General features: G+C 38.8%; 1 protein-coding gene across 1 annotated transcript in view; it reads left to right on the plus strand.

Annotated features, from left to right (window-relative positions):
- The window catches only part of LOC115216346 (phytanoyl-CoA dioxygenase, peroxisomal), a 66,560-nt gene that overhangs the window by 725 nt on the left and 43,361 nt on the right, over positions 1 to 22,474 (plus strand). The window lies entirely within an intron of this gene.

The raw sequence follows: 22,474 nt of genomic DNA on the forward strand, positions 1-22,474 counted from the left end.
CCTCATAACTTTCAGAAAAATGGATATCTTTTATGAAAGTTTCTACAAATACGCTTCATATTACGTAAACTCAGATTATATCGGAATATGTGGCGAAAAAAAACTTTTTTATAATCGTATTCTATGCTCTTTGAAAGGTGTTTCTGTAAGGTTTCCTTAAAAGATATCCATTTTCCTGAAAGTTATGAAACAGATCGTGGGGTCGAGGAGTTTCGAAAAATTCGCATGAGTTGGTTTTGTTTCCTCAAACATTAACCGTAGAAAGTTTGAGACCCGTTAGCGAAAACAAGAAAATACCAGACTACGAGGTGTTAAAAACTGTAGAAAAGGAATATGGAAAAAAAAAAATCTGCGCAAACGAACGTGGGGAGAGGACTTACGGAAAATTCCACAAGATCGGAATTTTTCTCTAATAACTTCAAGAAAATGGATATATATCGATGAAATTTTATAGAAATACCGTTCAAAAGGCACAAATTACGACTATAAAGACATTTCTGGGAAAAAAATTTTTCTGAAGGGCTAGGGAGAGGACTGTCGGAAAATTCACACGATCTGTACTTTTCGTATTATAACTTTCAAGAAAATGGATATCTTTTAAAGAAACTTTACAGAAATACCTTTCAAACAGCATAGATTATGATTATAAAAAAAAGTGTGGTAAAAATGTTTTCTGAAGGGGTGGAGAGAGGACTATCAAAAAGTTCACACGATCCCTTTTTTCCCCCTCATAACTTTCAGGATCTAGTTTAGCGCCCGGTTACCTAAACTTTTTTTTTTTTATGCACCGGATTCTTATGTTTTTGATAACGAATATTCCGAATATGCAAAAAACCCAGCCTCAATTTTTAATTTTCAACTTCTTTCCGATTTTTTTTTTCAGTCTACGGGAATACGGAGATTAAGAATATGGAATATATTTGTAGGGAACGGACGTGAAACCCAAGGCAATCCCATAAATCGGCCTTATCTAACTTTAATATATACTGTTCTATAACTTAGAGTGGGCTTCTTTTTTCGGATTTATGTTTACGGGCGATTATATATATATATAAAAGGTGAAAGTAAAGAATACTTACACCTGGTGTTTGGGGTTAGGGTTTAGGATTAGGATTTTTGTTACGCTGAAAAAAGGTGGTGGGATACACACTGTTGCATAATTCTTGTGTACTTTGCATTTGCATCACAAATTGTAATATCCTGCATTAAATTTAATTTACTCTTTATTTGGTTTTGTTTCTGTTTTTAGTGTGCACGCCTTGTTATGGTATGTTTAGTGTTAGAGCTATGATCTAGAATTGGCAACAGATAGCATACTAAATTGTAAATGGCCACGTTTACTGTATGCTAAACTGGCACTAGAGATTTAATGAAACAGTTTACCTATAGAATTTAAGTCATGAAAGGGTTAGTTAGCATTGTCAACACACTTCACATTTCTCTGTTTCTGTGGGCAATGAAATAAAACACTAGATAAGGAGTGGGTCAATATAGTTGACATTATTTCCTCCTATAAAATTTTTGGCTATGTACCTTTCTAAGAAATTCTTATTTGTATTAATATAAAGTGCGAGCAAGAGAACATCTGCAGGCTTTCCTAAACTGTTAATGTGAATGTAGATGATGTCTTTTTTCAACTTGTGTAAATTAATGTCTGATGAGAATGTGATTCCATGTGTAGAAGCTGCCATTCTGGAGATAAATGATTGGCTAAAATATTTAGTAAAAGGGTTCTAGCTGTGAGACATGTTAAAGATGATGATGTGGGCTCAGTTTGATATAGTTTACAGCTTACTAATTCACAGGAATAGTAGTGGGTGTTAGGGTTTTTTTCCCCATGTTTTATTGAACAATTTGGCTGGATAAAGGGGGCTGTATCCTTGCCTTTTGCATTCCTTCTGAGACAAGAGGTGTGCCTTCAAAATGGTAAGATTGACGTAGTTGATCTTGAATAAAATGTGTGGATGGCTGCAGAGGAAATAACATGGACAAGGGAATTTCAGAAGACTGACAATCTGGTAAGAAAGAATTTAATGCTTAGTTTGCAGGTGAATTACATGCTACGTGATCTTCAAGCCTTTTGTCGCCAGATGCTGTAACATGGTTTGTATCAATATAGTAGTACCACCACTATTGCGATAATGGCCTGAAATATGTGGTACCAGTGTGATAAAATAAGATAATGCAGCAGCAATAACAACATAACTATCTCTCAAGAACCAACAAATATTCCAAATGAACAAACCAACCCACACTCTAGAACTTCACTATGAAATAACACAAACTATATACACTCTCGGTCAGTCCATTCCTCACAAGAGGGTACCTTGGCTCTCATCAACACTGAGAGTGTAAGGGTTTACTAACTTTGTTCTGCCGACAAATTTCCATTTATTTATTCTTAAGCTTCTCTTACTGCTAGAAACCACCTCTGCCTGGTACTGGCATTTATGTGAACAATGTAGACAATTGACAAGTATCAAATGCCACAATACATAAATTCATTATTTATTAAAATTATCTTCAATTGTAGAAGTATCATAATTACTAAATGGTAATCGATTAGCATATTCAGGGCCATTTAGTCACCTACCAATCTGGTAGACACACTAGTCAAATTGACTACATCCTCACTAGGAAACAGAAAGGAGACTACTTGTAAATGCCCAAACCTTCCCAGGTGAAGAATGTACCCCACAATATAGATTAGTAGTTAGCGACTTCAGGATCAGGGCTAAATGGATGCCCAGAAGATGACTAGAATGGCGGAGAAGGGTCTGGAAGCTTAAGGATCCTGCAAAAAGAGATTGAGAGACATATTACTCAAAGCTGTGGAGACAACTGGAGTTTTCTACAGGACAACCTTTTGAGGGCTAGTGACCAGATCTGTGGATGGTGCAAAGTCTCCTCTCACCCAAGGTAACATGGTGGTGGAACAATGTTGTTGACAGGGCTACTAAGGAAAAGAAACAGGCTTTGAAAGACTGGAAGACCGGTGATAGCAGGGAATTGTATCAGACTGCCAAAAGGGAAGCTAGGAGATAGGTTTATTTGGCAGAGGGGAAGCAGATAAGGAAAAATTTGTCAATGTTCTGTGCCGTGATGACCAAAGACTTGAAGTATTTTCCTGTTGCCAAACAGTGTGTGAGAGAATCACGATGTCCTAGGAGAGAAATGTGTCCTCATGGGTGACGGTTCACTTGCTTCAAACGAAGCTGCAAAGAGACAGGTTTGGAGACGCCATTATGAAAGTTTGCTAAATAAAGTGAATGAATGTGAGAAAGAGAGTCTGCCGAATGCCGGCCCAACAGAGGGACCAGCTATCTATCTAAATTGACAGTGCCTTGGTAGGTAAAGCAATTAAGGGTATGAAGACAGGGAAAGCACCCGGACAATCAGGAATCACCACAGAGATGCTCAAACTATCTAGCCGGTGTCGGCTATAGCCTAGTCAACCAGGTGATACATGAAGGAGTCATACCCAATGACTGGTGTAGCAGCACCATAGTCAACTGCTAACAAAGGTAAAGGTGACGCATTAGATACAAATAATTACAGAGGTATCAAGTTGTTGGATCAGGTAATGAAGGTCACGGAGAGGGTCATAGCCCACGTAATTAGGGAGAGAGGTAGTCTAGATGTGATGCAGTTTCGGTTCGTGCCAGGGGAAAGCACCACTGATGCTATATTTCTGATAAGACAGATGCAGGAGAAATAGCTAGTCCAAGATAAAACTCTGTACCTGGCTTTCATTGACAGTGTCCTCCGATCCCCTATCTGGTGGTCAATGAGGAGACTAGAGATGGATGAATGTTTATTGAGAGCTGTACAAGCCATGTACAGTAAGGTGACGGTTGGCAACGAGTACAGTGAAGAATATCGGGTAGGGGTAAGGGTCAACCTAAGATCAGTCCTCAGCCCCCTCTTATTCATTATAGTCCTCCAGGCAATAACAGAGGAATTCAAGACAGGGCTCCTCTATGCTGATGACCTTGCACTAATAGCAGAGTCACTGTCGGAACTGGAGCCAAAGGTAAGGGCGTGGAAGCAAAGTCTAGAATTGAATGGCCTTAGGGCTAACCTAGCCAAACCAAAGTTTTAGTTAGTGTGCAGGCTGTCAAATCACAAACTCCTCTGTAGAAAAGGCATTGGTAGAAACTCCATACGATGCACCCCGTTGTAAGCTATGGACACATAAAAGGTGCAGCAATATCAAAGGAAGGTTAACTGGGAAATTATTTCTTGTGTGTGACAGATGCAGTGGGGCAATAAACACTGAAGGTGTTCAGAAAACAGCTTCCATTACATGCCTGGGGAAGAAACTAGAAGTAGTAAATACTTTCTACTACCTAGGCGACCAAGTATGTAGTGGGAGTGATTGTTCTGCGAGTGTAGCAACTAGAGTAATAATAGCCTGAGCAAATTCAGGGAGCTCCTACCTCTGCTGGCAGCTAAATGCCCCTCACTCAGGGGAAAGGTGGACTGTATGATGCATGTGTGTGAACTGCCATGCTATACAGTAGTGAAACATGGGCCATGAATGCCGAGGACATGCGTAAGCTTGCAGTATGCTTGAGTCAAGTAAAACCAATACCGTAGCTGGGGGCCGGTGACCCGCTAGCTGGCTCCTGTGCTGATGAGACATAAAGAACACCCACTACACTCTCAGAATAGTTGGCGTTAGGAAGGCATTTAGATGTAGAAATTATGCTAGACTAGATTGGAGCCTGTTGCAGCAGCTGGCTCTCCAAGACTTCAGTCAAACTGTCCAACCCATGCCATCATGGAAAACGGACGTTAATCGATGATGATGATGACAACGACGACAATTATATTAGTAATAAGTGGGTGCAGACAAGAGCGATTTGTAGTAGAGAGCAATAGCGTTTGGAGCGAGCAAAGAGTTGGCGGCCGGCGATGCGATCGATCGAAAAGCTGTCATCTCGGCGGCGATATCGCCCGTGAGTGTGTGTCCGGTAGCGTACGTAACACACGGACGCATCGCGTTTATGCACGCGGCTAAGGCAGCTATTGCTCTCTAATAATCGCTTGCTTTTTATTAACTTAATGCATTCTTCACTTCGGCATACTGGGCAGAGATAGCATCGCATTCATGCACGCATTAGCTGTCTATCACCACCTTAGCTATCATAAACAAACACAAGTTCATGTATGATATTAATCTTTCTTCTACTTCAATTATTACATGGTTTTTCTTATAAAAATTCACACATACAGGAGAAGTAAATTATACATATAATACTATAAATGTGGCTCTCGATAAACAGTCAAAGTAATTACCTGATCAACAATGGGTTTTACTGCTAGTATATGTATACTAGCAGTATACAGGTGACCAAATCTGATTTTTACCTTGCAGTTAAGCAGATTCACTGTTTTAAAAATATCACTCAAGTATAATATTTTTTTTAAACTCAGAAAGTCTTTCCAAAATTTATTAGCTGTATCAGTTTGTCTTGGAGTTGTAATGAGTCAGCTGACTCTTGAACATGAAAAAGTGGATTAATGGCTCCTACAAATTCACTAGTCTTTCAAGGCTCATGCCTTTTGACCCATCTTACTTCTGTGTGAAGCAATAGGGTTTTAAAATTCATCTTCACAGAATTGCATAAAAAATCTATTATTCACAGAGTTTGATTTGACAATGTTATTTGTATGTATGGAAGTGTTGAGTGCATTTTCCATGTGTCCTCCAATATTCTTACAACCACATGCTGTCTGTGGATAATGCAACATATATTTAAAATGTGAGGAGCAACCGATTTCATTCTAGAAACAAAGCCTTTCACTTTTCAGTCATGGCTGCAGCTCCATATGATGCAGTGTTGATCAAATTAGTCGATGGAATATTTTTATCATTAAAATACTGCATTACTTCATTGAATATATCTTCTCCATTAGTTGTTTCAAAAAAAACTTTTAATGAATAACATTTCTTCCCTTATATCATCTTCATGGTTGAATCTGGCATAGACCAGAAGGATAACTTGGTTATGAATTGTGCTATCATCAACCTGGATAGAAAAATTGGTCGTTCGGAGAATTTCCACAATCTTCTTTCTCCTCACACAAATTAGACATTTCATCCTGTCTTCTTGTAATTGTGTTATTTGAAAGTGGAATTGTACTCAGAGTAGGTTCAGCATCTTTTCCCAGAACCTCATTTGCTCAAGCTATCATAGCAGGCTTGACAAGATTCTCACCTTAAATCTGAGGTGCTGCAACCTTGGCAATAATTTCAGAACCAAATAACTTGGTTTGAGTATCTTTACTTTTTCAATTTATCTTCTTTACAAAGTCAGGTAGTTTGATTAGCTGTATTTCTTTTTATTCTCAAAATATTCCCGACCTTTACCAACAGATGATGGATGCCTTAATTTCTGGTGCTGCTCCAGCTTAACTTTCTTCATGGAATAATTTGTCATGATGGCATTATATTCAAGATACATAGGTTTTGAGTCTACAGATACAAAACAAACATGATAAAATCTTCTTTGCATTTCTTCAGTTTTGCCTTTTTAGCAGTTGGTTCAGTTATTACAACTGATCATAAAAAAATAAAATAATAAATATTTTATTTCTATAAATTAAAGTATCAAATTTATTATTAACAATATTATGTAGTGATCTATAAAAATATCGAATTTATTATGAAACTGTTGTGATTATAAAATTTAAATTATGTAGTTCTTGATTGTAATATATCATTGATTATATATTATACATCATTGATTCTTATGGAATAATTATTGAATTTTGTTTTCTTATTATTATTCTGTCTTCATATAAATTATTATTAACTAACAGTGTCTTTATTATCGAAATATTGTGTAGATCTGAAATGGCTTCAATTTTTTACGGCTACGAATTCTCTGGGGACCACTGGTAGGTTCCAGGGACCACATTGGGAATCACTGCTTTAAACAATACTGATGAATTTTGTTAGTACATGAACATGTTATAATTTACAAGTTCCAGTAGAATATGTGACAAAGATAATATTCCTAGCTGAACTTATCCCTTTAATTTTCTTGTACCAGAAACTTCCAACCCCAGCCAATATTAACGCCAGATACTTACGCAGGACATTTTCATAATAAAGAAGAAGAAAAAATTAAAAGGCTTTCATCTTTTTCTTTTAAACAAAAGAATTTTTATAAAGATATATAAAGGATAGCTTTATGGTTGAAAAAATTGCTTCACACCCATGGGTTTCTGGGTTCAATTATGCTGTATGGTATATTGGGTAAGTGTCTTTTACTGTAGTCTTAGGTTGATCAATGTCATGTGAGTCAAATTGGGAGATGATTCTATGAAGAAGCCCGCAAGATGTGTTTTGTGTGTATGTGTGTGTGTTCATTTACATGTTTACTACTCTAGTATACTAGGCTATCAAAGGTTACTTTCAATGAACAGGCATCGTTAAAATGGGACCCTGCCCTATGTTTGGAATTATCTCTAATATTGATAGGGTCAATGAAAGACACCCAAGACAGTGCCTGAGCATGGTCATAGCACACTGACTGAAATTATAAAAGAAGAAACAATTCTAGTTTCAAAACATTTTTTAATGATAAACATCCAAATAAAGACAATGTTAAATGACTTTTCCAGGTGTAAATGTATGCATACATGCATAAATGGAATTTCCTTCTAAGTAGAAGTTCACCGAAACAAAGTCATGGAAATTATTAGGATGAATATTCTTTGGGTGGGAGATCAGAATAAATAAAGAATGCAAGTGAATGTGCCATGTAAAGTGGGATGGGTGGGTTGGTGAGGTGCACAGCTGCCTTCAGAAACAACAGTAAAAAATCTCTGGTTTCATAATGGTTGAATCATTCGCCCAAAACAATGAGATTTTTTGTTTCTTTTTTAAGACATGTAATAGTAACATGTAGTGGGGGAATACTTATATTGATAGGAATCATTAATTAACAAGAAAATAATTATACATACACACATACATATATATATATACAAAATGAGAAAATGGAGAAATAATCCAAATCAATCATCAACCATCAGATAATATCGAATCAATACTTTATTAAACCACTACACAATAGCAATGATATTATACATTAATATAGTGCAATATAACAAGACATAGAAATACATTTACATTGTAGCTGACAGCTGTTTCGGCCGTGAAGACAGGTATGTCCCATTTAACCTATTAGCCATATAAAGCAGGTATAAATGAGACATTAACAAGAATATCTCACGGCCTCTTCAGAGAATTTAATGCAAGTATGAAAAAATTTACATATAAATATAAATATGTGTGCATACACACTCATATTCTTACATATATATATATACACAATAATACAATATAAACAATATAGATCAATATACATCAACAAAACAATATGTTCCATATTGAACTCCACAGTTCCATAACCAACATCAAGAAACCACATGTACACTCACACTCAAAGCAGGCATATATTGAACAGTCCAATATATTAAAATGTGCCATTTCACAAAAAGTCAATAAAATTAATATCACCACGACTGATACATATATATTTCAATCATATATATATACATATATCATATGTATATATACATATAAATATCATCAAATGCATGTATGTATCTGAATATGTCTTGTTTGATTTACATGTTTTTCGAGTCAAGTATGTTTTAAATTAAAAAATGATTGAAGTATTCTTTCACAACCAGATGCCTTTCCTGTCATTAACACTTGACTGTGTTTTAAATAAGGAATCTCTTAATTACACATGTCTTGAAAGGCTTGAAGTAAGCAGACAATTTGTCAACCAGAGAAATGACACAGCAAACCTTGTAGCTTGCAACTTTTATAGAGCACAAACATAAACAGATATACACACATATTATATAGATAGATTTCTTGCAGGTTCCATCTATCAAATTCACTCACAAGGATTTGGTCAATCTTGGCTATCATAAGTGATACTTGGCGAAGTTTGCCATGCACTGGGACTGAGCTCAAAACCATATGATTAAGAAGGGAACTACGTGCCTGTGCCTTCTATCAGTCTTTCTGTACATATGTATGCGTGCATACATATATATATTATATATATATACACACACTATAGTATGTAGATAGGCTTGTTATCGAAGCCGTGTCCTCGTGAAGCACACCAAGCTGTATATTCCAGTATGCCAATATTGTATGTAGATGTTATAATTGTGTGAGGTATGTATAAGAGTAGAAAAATATTGGAAAATAATATTTGCAGAGTAATTACGCATCAAAACAGTAGAGTGGAAAATATTTTTAGTATTATTTATTCACCATTGCACATGTTTCATTTGCTAGTACGAGTTAGAATATTATACATGTAAGAGAAAATTATAAAATATCTCTTATTAAAAACTCCTCAGACAGCAAATCAATTATCAGATTGAATAAAAATAAGCAACGTTTGAACCATGAAGAATTTGTACCAGATTTTTGCAGGGTTTTGAATTTTTGTTAAACATTTTTTTGCAGTTGTCTGATAATACAGATATAAACTTACCCAAATGCATCAATAAATTAACATTTATATTTTTTTTTTTCCCATTCATACAATCATCTGAAAGGGAACTGTGAAAGTGCGATATTTGAGCAGTTTTGCAATTCAACTTCAAAAAAGATGTAAAGCAGCTAAAACTGTTCATGATATCAATGAAACATTTGGTGGGGAAATGACCAGTGAGAGGTCAGCTTGAAAATGGTTTAATGATTTTGCAGATTGTGAGCATTATGGACGCCCATCTGTCATCGATGACAGTCAAGTAGAGACTGTCATTGAGAAAGATCCATATAAAACCACTTGAGAACTGACAAAAGAACTTCAAGTTAGTCAGAAAACTGCCTGCAACCATTTTCATGCAATCAGAAAATCAAAAAAGCTCGACAAATTTGAATGAAAATCAGAAAATGCTTATTGCTTCTTCTCCGCAACCAGACCATCCATTTCTTGACCATATTGTAACTTGCAATGAAAAGTGGATTCTGTACAATAAAAAACGTTCTTTGCAGTGGTTGGAGCAAAATGAAGCACCAAAAACCTTCCCTAAACCCAAGCTCTTCAAAAAGGTTATGGTGACTGCTTGGTGGTGTACTTTTGGAATCATCCATTATAACTTTTTAAAATCTGGAAAAAACATTACTGCAGAAACATATTGTCATGAAATTGCCAAAATGAAAGAAAAACCGCTAATCCTCTGTCCCAGACTGGTCAACAGAAGAGGGCCAACCATTCTTCATAACAATGCTCGACCATAAATTTCACTAATGATGCTCCAAAAGTTGAAGGAACTTGGCTATGAATTTCTTCCCCACCCAGCTTATTCCCCAGACCTTTCTCCTACCGACTACCACTTTTTCAAGCACCTTGATGGTTTCCTGAAAGAGAAGGAGTTCAAAAATCAAACTGATGCTGAAACTGTGTTCAAGGAGTTCATCAGCTCCAGAACTCCAGATTTTTATGTTACCAGAATAAACAAACTTGTAACTCATTGGCACAAATGTGTTGATTGTAATGGTACTTACTTTGATGAATAAAATTTCCACATTGCTGAAATATATTGTGATGAATTTCATGTTTCAAAACGTTGCTTACTTTTTACTCAGCATGATAATACTCTCTAATTTTCTGTCAGAAGACTTTCTAACAGAAGATATCTTACATGTTTCTCTGTTAAATACAATTTTGTAACCCCTATTAGTAAATGAAACATGTGTAATGGTGAATAAATAATACCAAAAATTTTTTCTTATCTCCTGTTTTGATATATGTATATGTTATATTATATACAAGATATACTATATTATCATTAATTGATGGATGCAAAGAAATAAGAAACTTGAAGTAGTCAACTCCAAAATATAGTTGGGGTAGGTAGAATGGGGAAGTAAATGTCAATAAGAACTAACTCAGTCTTGCCAAACAGATGCCAGGACCAAAAGTGATGATGATGATGATCAGGATATATATATATATATATATATATATATATAATATGGCGTAAAAAGAAGAAAATGGTAAATCTAGTTGAGTTGCTCATGAAGATAACATGGATGCCGCTCGAGCTCAAAAGATTGGCTGTTATGAAAACCTCCTAGAGAAATGTGAAGACACAGGCTGGAAAGCAGAGCATTTTTCAATCAAAGTTGGATGTAGAGAGTTTGTTAGACACAGTGTGAAGTGACTATTGCCATCATTGACTTAATTCATCGCAAAGCAAATACCACTAGGAGTAATATCCAAACTACACTGGAAAAGGCAAACCACTGGATTTGGTTAGAAAACAACAATGAGCAATGGCTAGAAGAATATTGAGTGAAACCTGATGACCAGTTGATCTAGCAAGCAGGGTCTCATTTCAGTGAGGGGTGCCCAATGATGCTGTCAAGAGATAGGTCCCGAAATGGCAGGTATTCTCTCCTAATGGCCCCATAAACTTGCTAGCATCTGGTATGCAGGGCTTCCAACAGGTAACACTTGCATCTGCATGTTGTTTGCAAAAAAATATTTAAAAATATATATTCGACCCTGTGCTTGAGGAAACCTATTGAGTCAAGTACATCAACATCAAAAATCAATGGAAATTGTAGTTGTGATCCCTGTGCCGGTGGCATGTCAAAAGCACTGTCCGGATGTGCCAATGCCAGCGCCGCCTTCATGGCTTCCATGCTGGTGGCATGTAAAAACCACCAATCCAATCGTGGCCATTGCCAGCCTCGCCTGGCACCTGTGCCAGTGGCACGTAAAAAGTACCCACTACACTCATGGAGTGGTTGGCATTATGAAGGGCATCCAGCTGTAGAAACACTGCCAGATGAGACTGGAGCCTGGTGCATCCTTCTGGCTTCCCAGATCCCGGTTGAACCGTCCAACCCATGCTAGCATGGAAAACGGACATTAAACGATGATGATGATATTCATGATCCGCATTATCATCACTTTTCTATGCTGGCATTAGTTGGGCAGAACTGAGCCAGTACCTCCACCTCCAATCCAACTGAGTTGCAGGACTACATTTTGTTCATACTTTCTCTTTGCAACATAAGTTTTTGTGTCTGGATTTAACACCAACCACCTTACAAAAAATGTATTTGTGTGTGTGAGGGTGTAGTTAGTATAACAAATAGGAGAAAACTATTCAATAATATAGTAGGGGGTAACATATTTTAGTTGATCCAGTAGCATCATAGACAATGTCTTTGTGTTTGTCCCTATCCCAAATTAACAATTGGTGTTGTTTTGTTTATGTCCTTACAACTTCACGGTTTAGCAAACGACACTGATAAATAACAAACTAAAAATATGTAGTGGGCGCAATTAGTTTCACTAAACCTTTCAATGTGGTGCCACAGTTCAATAACTGAAACAAGTAAAAGAGGTAATGTATGAATGTGTATATATAAGAACTACACATACAAACCTATCTGTAGATAGAATAACAAAAAGAGAGGAGAGACACAGGCAGTAATAGAGAAGCTAGTTATATTAGTCAGCAATTGTTAGACTTTTTGAGAAAATCTAAAATATATAAGTTTACTTGTATGTCTGTATCCAACAATGTATATTATTCTCAGACTTGCACGTTATTTGAAATACAAAAAGGTCACAAATTTCCAGAACTTTCACATATATTGCTCAGATGAAACTTGGCTGAGTGACCCAAGTGTCTTATGTTCAGTAATCTTCTATTTATTAGACAAGACAAACATGTAAGCACTGAGGTGCGACTGGCACCTTTATTTATGATACTGAGAATGATGGATTTTAGTTCAAATAAGAATGCAATTATTTTGTTTAACATTGTTACAGTAGTTTGTTTTAATATTAAAAGTGATGTAATTCAATTTAAAAGATCTCTGATATCACCGTTAAAAACCAGTGTTCAATTCTTGTTTCATCTTAACTCCTTAACATTCAGATTGTTTATTCACATTGCTTTGAATTAATCATGCATTACCTGTAGCCTTGAGATTTAATTGATCTGATTGCTTATTTTTAGATTGACTTTCTAGAGGCCAGGCCTGACCGGTTTGAACATAAAACAGGTAGAATATTTGGGCCAGATATGGCCGGTTTAAATGCTAAAAGGAGAAACATATCAATTAAAATCTTCCTTGCTACATGGAGAGGAAGCCACTCTGTCATGTGTTAACATCATCAGATGATCTAGTTCTTATTCCCAATGTTTCAATAATGTGAAGTGTCATCATGTAGTCAACATCATTTAACATCCATGTTTCATGCTGGCATGGGTTGGACAGTTTGACGATGAAGAATTAATTGTTATGTCCAAATATACAATGAAACATCAATGCTTCATTGCATATATAAGCAGATAAAAAAATCATAGTGACTGCCTGCAAGCGAGTATGACTTAGTAATGTATATCATGCTTCACTCATTATTTTAAGTGTCTACATAGTTACAAGCAGATAGACACTCTACTGACCTTCTCACCTTTATCTCATAATTTTGTTGATCCAACACACCTGATTAATAATTCAAGAAAGTAGTTATTTTACTCAGACTGTTCAAATTGATTATGTTTATTTACTTGGGAACATGACTATAAAAGAATTTAGCATCAAATTTGATTTCAACTTACATTTTCCACAGCTATTCTAACAACAGTGTAATAATACTTCTGTAACCTCTCGGAGGAAACATGACTCCTCCTTCACTCCTCTCCACCCTTCATTTATGGTTTGAGAATAATTCTATAATTGTTGTAAACTGGAATAGAACTTACTCTCTTTCTGCTCACATCCATTCTCCATTTAATGCTACTTGGTTTGCATCTTTTAGAGAGATAGATTAGATAAAATGGACTCAAAGACCAACTAGAAAGTGAAAGTAGTATCTAACTTAGGATGTCTCATAGATAGTGTGTTCAATGGTGTTGGAGGTGGTAGATGTGGTTATCATGGCAGTGGTGGTGGTGGTGTAGTGTTGACAGTGGATGTGTATGATGGCAGCAATTATAGTGTTGGTGTTTTTGCAGAGGTGGTGGTGTGGCGTGAGTGGGATGATGATGATAATGATGATGATGATAGAAGTAGTGGCATTGATTATGTTGGATGTCTCAGTAGTGGTTGTGAAGATGATTCTGATATTGATAGTCTTTGCATTGAGGTGGTGGCAGAGTCAGAGTAAATAATAAGAGCCCAGTTAACACAAGATTCTTAAATTTTGGAGATCTAAGATAGAGAGCAAGAAGTTAAAAGTTCTAATACTGTCCCAATTCCTACACCCCAGATTCTTCAACTATTTTATAAGAAAGGGGTTAATGGCAGGTTGTATACCAAAAAATACATAAATAAATTACTGTTTTATTCTTTGGCAACACGTGTTTCATGAGGTACATCCTCGGTTTCCTAAACCACACCTTGTTTCCCTGGAACCCCTCTCAAGATGCCAACACAATCATCAAGCCTGTTAGTGTGTGTGAAGAGACAGAGAGAGTAATGTGTGAAAGAGAGAGATAACTGAAATTTTTTACTCGGTGTATCATCATCATCATCATCATCATCGTTTAACGTCCGTTTTCCATGCTAGCATGGGTGGACGGTTCAACCGGGATCTGGGAAGCCAGAAGGCTGCACCAGGCTCCAGTCTGATCTGGCAGTGTTTCTATAGCTGGATGCCCTTCATAATGCCAACCACTCCGTGAGTGTAGTGGGTACTTTTTATGTGCCAGTGGCACAGGTGCCAGAGGGGTCTGGCATCGGCCACGTTCGGATGGTGCTTTTTATGTGTCACCGGCACAGGTATCACAACTACTGTTTCCATTGATATTTGGTTTGATGTTCATGTACATGCACTTGACTCAACAGGTCTCCTCAAGCACAGTGAGATGTTCCGGGATCCAAGGTTTTGAATGGGCAGGGGGTATGCGGAACTGGTGCTGGAAGCATCACGGGTCTTAGTAGTCACAGTACATCTCCAGAGATCTCAGTCCTTCGCCATTGCCTCAGTGAGGCCCAACGCTCTGAGGTCATGCTTGCCTACCTCATCCCATGTCTTCCTGGGTCTACCTCTCCCCCTGATTCCTTCAACTGTTCGGGAGTGGCACTTCTTCACACATCTCTCCTCATCCATCCGCAGTACATGACCATACCATCGCAAGCGCTCTTGCACACCGCATCTGATGCTTCTTATAATAATAATAATGAATTATTGTATACAGTGCTCAGGTGCACCACAACTTGTCAGAAAGTGCATATAAAGTACATGCAGCAATGTAGAAATGTCTGGAAAGTGAACATGCTTGTGTGTGTATGGAGGGGAGAAAATCAAGTGTAGTGTTGGCGAATCTCAGGAAGCATGGAAGTTTTGAAGGATGCAGTGCTCCGACAACTAACAACAACCTGCCGGCAGTTTGTTCCACGCTTCAGCAACTCTCAGCGTGAAAAAATGTTTCCTGAAGTCATGGGAGCTGTGCTGTTTTCTTACTTTGTAAATATGTCCACGGGTGTTAGATGGGTGGAGTTTGAAGAGGTGCTCAGAGTTATTGTTTGTGCGATGGTTGATAATTTTATGGGTGTCTGCCAAACGTCGGAGTTTTAATGGTCCATGCCCAGGGAAGTAAGGCGTTCAGGATATGGCAAATGCCTGATGAGGGTATTCTTTTGGTTGCACGTCGCTGAACAGCTTCTAGACGATTGATGGTCCTGGGCAAGATAAGGTTCCAGACCGGTGATGCAAATTCCAGGTGAGGTCTTACCATAGCTTATAAAAGCCGCAGATAGATAGCCGGAGAGCGGCTCACAAAGGATTTGGTGAGTGATGCCAAGACACCCTCAGCCTTCTTGACAATTTTAGCGATGTGTTTTGTCCAACGCAAATTGCTGTCGACAATAACACCCAGGTCACGTTCACTTGAAGACTTTTTGAGACTAGTGTTGTGGAGGGAGTAGGTGGACGCTGGGTTTCTCCTCCCAAAATGCATGGTGGTACATTTGTCCACAGCCAGCTTCAGTTGCCAGTCCATGATCCACTGCTGCATTGTGTCCAGGTCTGCTTGCAATAGAGATCCATAGTGTACAGGATTTGACCTCTTTATTTGGAGGTACAGCTTGATGTCATCTGCATATTTCAGCACTGTGGCATTCTTTAAGTTGGCATCTATGTCATTAACATATGCAACAAAATAAAAAGGGCCAAGAACAGATCCCTGCGGCACACCAGATGTCATCTCATAGGGCGAAGAGTGCTGTCCTAGAACTGTGACAACCTCTTTTCGGCCGAAAATAAAGGACTTTAACCAGTTATAGAGTTCGTCTCTTACACCCAACGCAGAAAGCTTCACCATAAGTCTTTTGTGTGGCACAGAGTTAAAAGCCTTAGCAAAGTCCAGGTAAACAACATCCACCCAGGATCCGCGATCAGTGATTTGGGTAACGTCCTCAAGAACTCGATGAGTTGATTACAGCAGCTGGTTTAGGAATAAATCCGAATTGTGACGGCTGGCTGAGGCTGTGAGACTTCCAGAAGTTCCAGAGGTTTCTCTGATACAGGATTCCATCAGTTTGGCGATGCAGCTAGTAAGACTGATGGGGCGATAGTTGACAGGCGATGTGCGGTCGCCTTTTTTTAACAGAGGGATGACACTGGCAGTTTTCCACTGTTCTGGAGTAACACCATTGTCGAGACAGAATTGGAAGAATAGAGAAAGTTGGCATAGAAGAAAGTACCCACTGCGTTTGAGAAGTAGGTATGTAACACCATTGAGACCAGGAGAGGCATAATTGCGTTTATTCTTTAGGTGGCGTTGCAGCATTGCTGGTGTAAATTGCATAGAAGATATAGAGTCCGATGTCAGTGGTGATGATGATGGAACATTTTGGTCTTCGACAGTAAAGATGCCGGCATAGCATCCAGCAATGATTTCTGCACATTCTTCGGGATTGCCAGTAATCTGTCCTGTGTGGGGATTGCGAAGGGGACCAACAGGAGAGTGGGGTCTCTGCTTTGAGTGCACATACTTCCAGAACCCTTTGCTGTCAGGGTTAGCTGCAATGCGTTGTTCAAATTCAAGCACTGCCTTTTTTGTCACCTGCTTGAGGTGGTTGGCTGACCTATTGCGCTTTTTCCTGTTGCTCTCTGATTTATGCAATTTGTATTCCCGTTCAGCATTACGGCGTTCTTTCCTGGCAAGTCGGACTGCTGCAGTCTCCCAAATTGCACTATTGGGTGGTTTTTTGTGCTTGCGTGGTACTGATGCTGCACATGCTGCCCATATTGAATTCAGAATGTTCTGGAGTATAGTGTCCACATCTCCAGAGGCATAAAATTCGCGCCAGTTTGGGCGTTGCAGCTCAGTACAATAAGAGCTCCAGTTTGCTTTATTCCAGTCAAAGCGGGCAATCTGAAGATGGTTGTGTTTTTTGTTACAACCAATCAGAGACAAGTCGGCCATGATCATGGAATGATCAGAGTCACCCAAAGGTTCTTCGGTAGCGACACTAATGATTGTTTTAGGAGAAGCGGTTAGTAGCAGATCCAAAGTGTTGTTACCTCTTGTGGGGGAGGTAACAACTTGGGACCAATTCGAATTCAGCACCAGTTCAAGAAAATCGTCTGCACTTTGCGGCCAACGGAAAGCCTCCCAGTCAATCTCAGGGAAATTGAAGTCCCCCGCAACATACACATATGTGGCTGTTTTCATGGCAGCCGCCCTGAGGAGATCAAAAAGCTGTGCGTCTTGGCGATAATTTGGAGGACGGTAAACGACTCCGAGCAGAAGTGTTGACATGGTCATGTGTACATTGCAGAAAAATACCTCCTGCTGAGATTGGTTCAAATCATCACAGGGGATTGCCGAAAGACTTGATCGAACATAAATCATCACACCCCCTCCACGGCGATTAATGCGGTCTTTGCGGAACAGGTTGTAGCCGGCTATGCTGAAAACTCCATCACAGAGTGCAGAGTGTGCCCACGTTTCCGTGACTGTGATGAAATCTGGGTTGATACTTTTGACGTAGGAGACAAAAAGATGCACCTTGTTGCATAAACTACGGGCATTCAAGGACAGCAGTTTATATCTGGATTTCAGATGATGATATACAGGGGATGGCTGATTGTTCTTGGTTAGTTTCCCCAAGATTTTTGCATTGCCAGTTGTTGTTGTGGGTGTAGTCTGCTCAGTCCAACTGGCATCCCTTATCCACGACTCACCAGACTTGACGAATGTCCAGATCTGCCCATCATCGCGGAGGCTAAAACTCTCCCGTGGCACAGAGTTGCGATTTAGGGAAGCCACGGATTCTTATGCCTAGCATTTCTCTCAGGGTGCTTACACTCTGTCGTGCATTCACACTGACATTACACATCCAGCGGATCATGCTAGCTTCATTTCTTTCAAGTCTACGCATGTCCTCTGCAGTCACGGCCCATGTTTCACTGCCGTGAAGCATGGCAGTTCGCACACATGCATCATACAATCTACCTTTCACTCTGAGTGAGAGACCCTTTGTCGCCAGTAGGGGTAGCAGCTTTCTAAACTTTGCCCAGGCTATTCGTGTTCTAGTGGTGACACTCTCTGAGCATCCACCCCACTACTAACTTGGTCACCCAGGTAGCGGAAACTATCAACTACTTCTAGTTTCTCTCCCTGGAGTGTGATGGAATCTGTTTTCTGAGTGTCTGTGGTGTCTATTGTCCCTGTGCATCTGCCGCACATGAAAGCTATCTTATCTGTTAATTTCCCTTTAATGTTGCTGCACCTCTTGTGCGTCCATAGCTTACATTGGGTGCATCTTATGGAGTTTCTACCTACACCTTTCCTACAGCTCGAGCAGGGCCACCTGCCCGATGGGGTGTGTGCTGAGTTCGCCTTTCTGCATACTATAACTTTGTTCTTCGCTACATTTACTCTAAGGCCCTTTGATTCCAACCCTTGTTTCCACACCCGAAATTTCTTTTTTAGTTCCGGTAGCGATTCTGCTATGAGGGCCAGGTCATCAGCATAGAGGAGCTCCCAGGGGCAACCTGTTTTGAATTCCTCTGTTATTGCCTGGAGGACTATGATGAATAAAAGGGGACTGAGGGCTGAGCCCTGGTGTACACCTACTTCTACCCGGAATTCTTCACTATATTCATTGCCAATCCTAACCTTGCTGACAGCCTCTCTGTATAGAGCCTGTACAGCCCTTATTAGCCATTCGTGAATCAACAGTTTCCGCATCGACCACCAGATAAGGGATCAGGGAACCCTGTCAAAGGCTTTCTCCAAGTCCACAAAAGCTATGTAGAGGGGTTTATCTTTAGCTAGGTATTTCTCCAGCAGTTGTCGGACCAGGAATCTAGCATCAGTGGTGCTTCTACCCGACACAAAACCGAACTGCATCTCATCTAAGCAAATTCTCTCCCTAATGAGATGGGTTATGACCCTCTCTGTGGCCTTCATCACCTGATCCAACAGTTTAATACCCCTGTAGTTATTTCTATCTAGAGCATCACCCTTACCCTTGTAGTAGTTGACTATAGTGCTGCTACGCCAGTCATTGGGTATGACTCCATTATGAACTACCTGGTTAACAATACGGGTGACTAGGCCATAGCCCGCATAACCAGCTGTTTTAAGCATCTCAGCAGTGATTCCTGATGGGCCGGGGGCTTTACCTGGTTTCATATCCTTAATTGCCTTAACTACAAGGGAGCTGTCTATTTGGATAGCTGGTCCCTCTACTGGGTCAACATTTGGCAGGCTCTCCTCCTCTCATTCATTCTCCACATTCAACAGTCTTTCATAATGGCTTCTCCAAGCCTCTTTCTTTTCACCAACAATAAAAGCAAGTGCCCCATCATCCATGCGGACACATTTCTCCCCTGTAACATCACTATTTTCTCTGACACACTGTCTAGCAATACGAAATACCTCAGTTCTTTGGTCCTCACGTCGCTGGACATTGGCAAACTTCTTTTCTGCTATGTGTGTGTGTGTGTGTGTGTGTGTGTGTGTGTGTGTGGTGTGGTGTGTGTGTGTGTGTGATGAAAGGCAAAATCGACCTCGGCGGAATTTGAACTCAGAACGTAACGGCAGACGAAATACGGCTACGCATTTCGCCCGGCGTGCTAACGTTTCTGCCAGCTCTTTGCTTTTTTAATATTAAATTTCTTGCCTTTTGCACAAATAAATACAATAAGTGAAATGAAACGCATTAGCTTAGAAACGAAATCTTGTTAGAAGCCTCGTCACTGAGATGCCACTTCTTAATAGCAAACGAAAGCAAGTACTAACAGAATGGAAACATTTTCAATTTAATACATGTGGCGGATCTTTTCATTTTTGAAGCCAGGACCACAGATCTTTCTACTTAACTAAATAATTTGAAACTTCGTATGCTGATAGAGTCTAGCAAAACAAGACACAGGTTGGAACTAGTTTATTTGAGAAAAATCTATTTTATGACTTTAATCGTAGATTAAAACTGCGAATTTTAACCAATCAGATTGTTTGTTTTCATGTGTAAAACTTGACTGCATTCTATTAATGTGACGTAGAAAGCGCTTTTGTGACGTACTAACGTTCGTTTGAAAACTGTAAACAATGTGGGTAACGAACGTATATGCAACACGAAATAACTAAACTGATGTGAATATTGTTTTATTTTCTTCGCATGTATCCACATGTTCTTAATATTTTATACACGTGGACTCGTATCATTTACTTTGATAAAATTTTATTCGTGCACATCCGAATCATTTGCTTTGTAAACAAACAGGATAATTGAGTGCACTGCACTAGCACCGTAATTATATTAACATTGGTTCATTATTCTTCTGGCATAGGCCAATTCCTGTTGTTGTAGATTTCCAGCTCATAACTTGTACTCGTTTTATCGACCCACCTGTAACTGGCATATTTTGAACTTGATAAACATATATATGTAAACCTGAAAACATCTCGAGTATGTTATATATTTGGGATCTTTTCAATTCTGAAGCCAGTTTTTTCAAATTTTTCCTACTGAACCAAACAATTTGAAACTTCGTATACTGGTCAAAAATGAAAAGATCCAAGAAACATTTTGATTTCAAATCTTTTATGAAAAACTCCAAAATTGATCAAAATCGCGCCACCGCATCTCGCTGTCTAAAAGTGAAAATAAACGGTTGTTTTGTTCGTTTCCGCATGCGTAGATTTATAGTGATACAGCAAAAGGATCACGGTATGTGAAGCCCTCACCACAAAACTCGATATGCTAAAACTAACAGTTAAATGTCTGGAGAATTTTTGTGCTTGTGTGTGCGTGCAACAATTTCTACAGCTTATCCGAATGAACAGAGAAAGAAGGGATCTTTTCGGTTTGACCGGCAGTTTTTTTTAATAATTTCTACGTAACTAAACACTTTTAAACTTCGAATACTGGTTGTAATTCATTTCTAATTCATTTATCTCTTTATCAACTACTAAATTTAAGACTCGAAGACTGTGTCTATCTATATATATAAAACTGTAGTTGTGTGAGTGTCTGTCCCCTTCGATTTAGATTCCTAACTACTCCCACATTTTGCGGTGCAGTTTAACCAAATTCGGGTATCTTATAGTCGTGATTCATATCGAACCCGTCTGGCTATTAGCGCGCGTCTACGATGAGTCTACGATTTTAAAAATAATTTAACATCATTTTTTATTCCATTTTAATGCATAATTTTTCGTGTGTCGATGGCGGCGGAGTTGGCGTCCATGGTCACACCTGCACCTGTTTGCTTCTCCCCCTTCTTCCCTCCCTCGTGAAGCTGTGGGGAAGGGAGTGTAAGGAAATCAACGTCGTAAAGCGTTGTCAAGGAGACCAGCGTTCTTTTAGAACAACGACTTCATGGCTTGAAGACACCAAAACAGAAATGGCTAAGAAAGCCCGAATTGGCATCTATAAGGGAAGTAACTCTCTAAAAATGCTTATATAGTTATTTCCCTTACAAACCCGAGCAACGCCGGGCGATACTGCTAGTTTTGAATAAAGGACAAGAGTGAGTTGACAGCTCATGGCTAGGTATGGTCATAAATATTATCATATGTACCCCTTTTCCCCTGGGGGGAAATAAGACATGAGGAATACTCAGTTGGATATAAGTAACTGTCTATAAAAAGAGGCAGGGAGGGGTAGACTTTAAATCATAATGTTAATTACCAGTTAAAGGGGTAAGATGCTAAGAAATCGAAGATATTAATACATAGGAAATTTTATTTCGGGGCACTATGAGGGAATGTTTATAAACAATATCGTTATGTTGTATAAAAATAAAATTTAAGAATTTCAAATATGTGTGTATATATATATATATATAATTTTAATCCAAACAGGAAAACAAAAAAACAACAACACGTGGAACAATTACAGTATTATTATTAATAGGCGCTCAGGAAATATGGAAGCAGGAAGGTATGACGTTTCGAGCGGAGCTCTTCGTCGGAAACATAAAGAAGGAAGAGA

This window comes from Octopus sinensis, linkage group LG1 (assembly GCF_006345805.1).
Source record: "Octopus sinensis linkage group LG1, ASM634580v1, whole genome shotgun sequence".
Classification (NCBI taxonomy): Eukaryota; Metazoa; Mollusca; class Cephalopoda; order Octopoda; family Octopodidae; genus Octopus; species Octopus sinensis.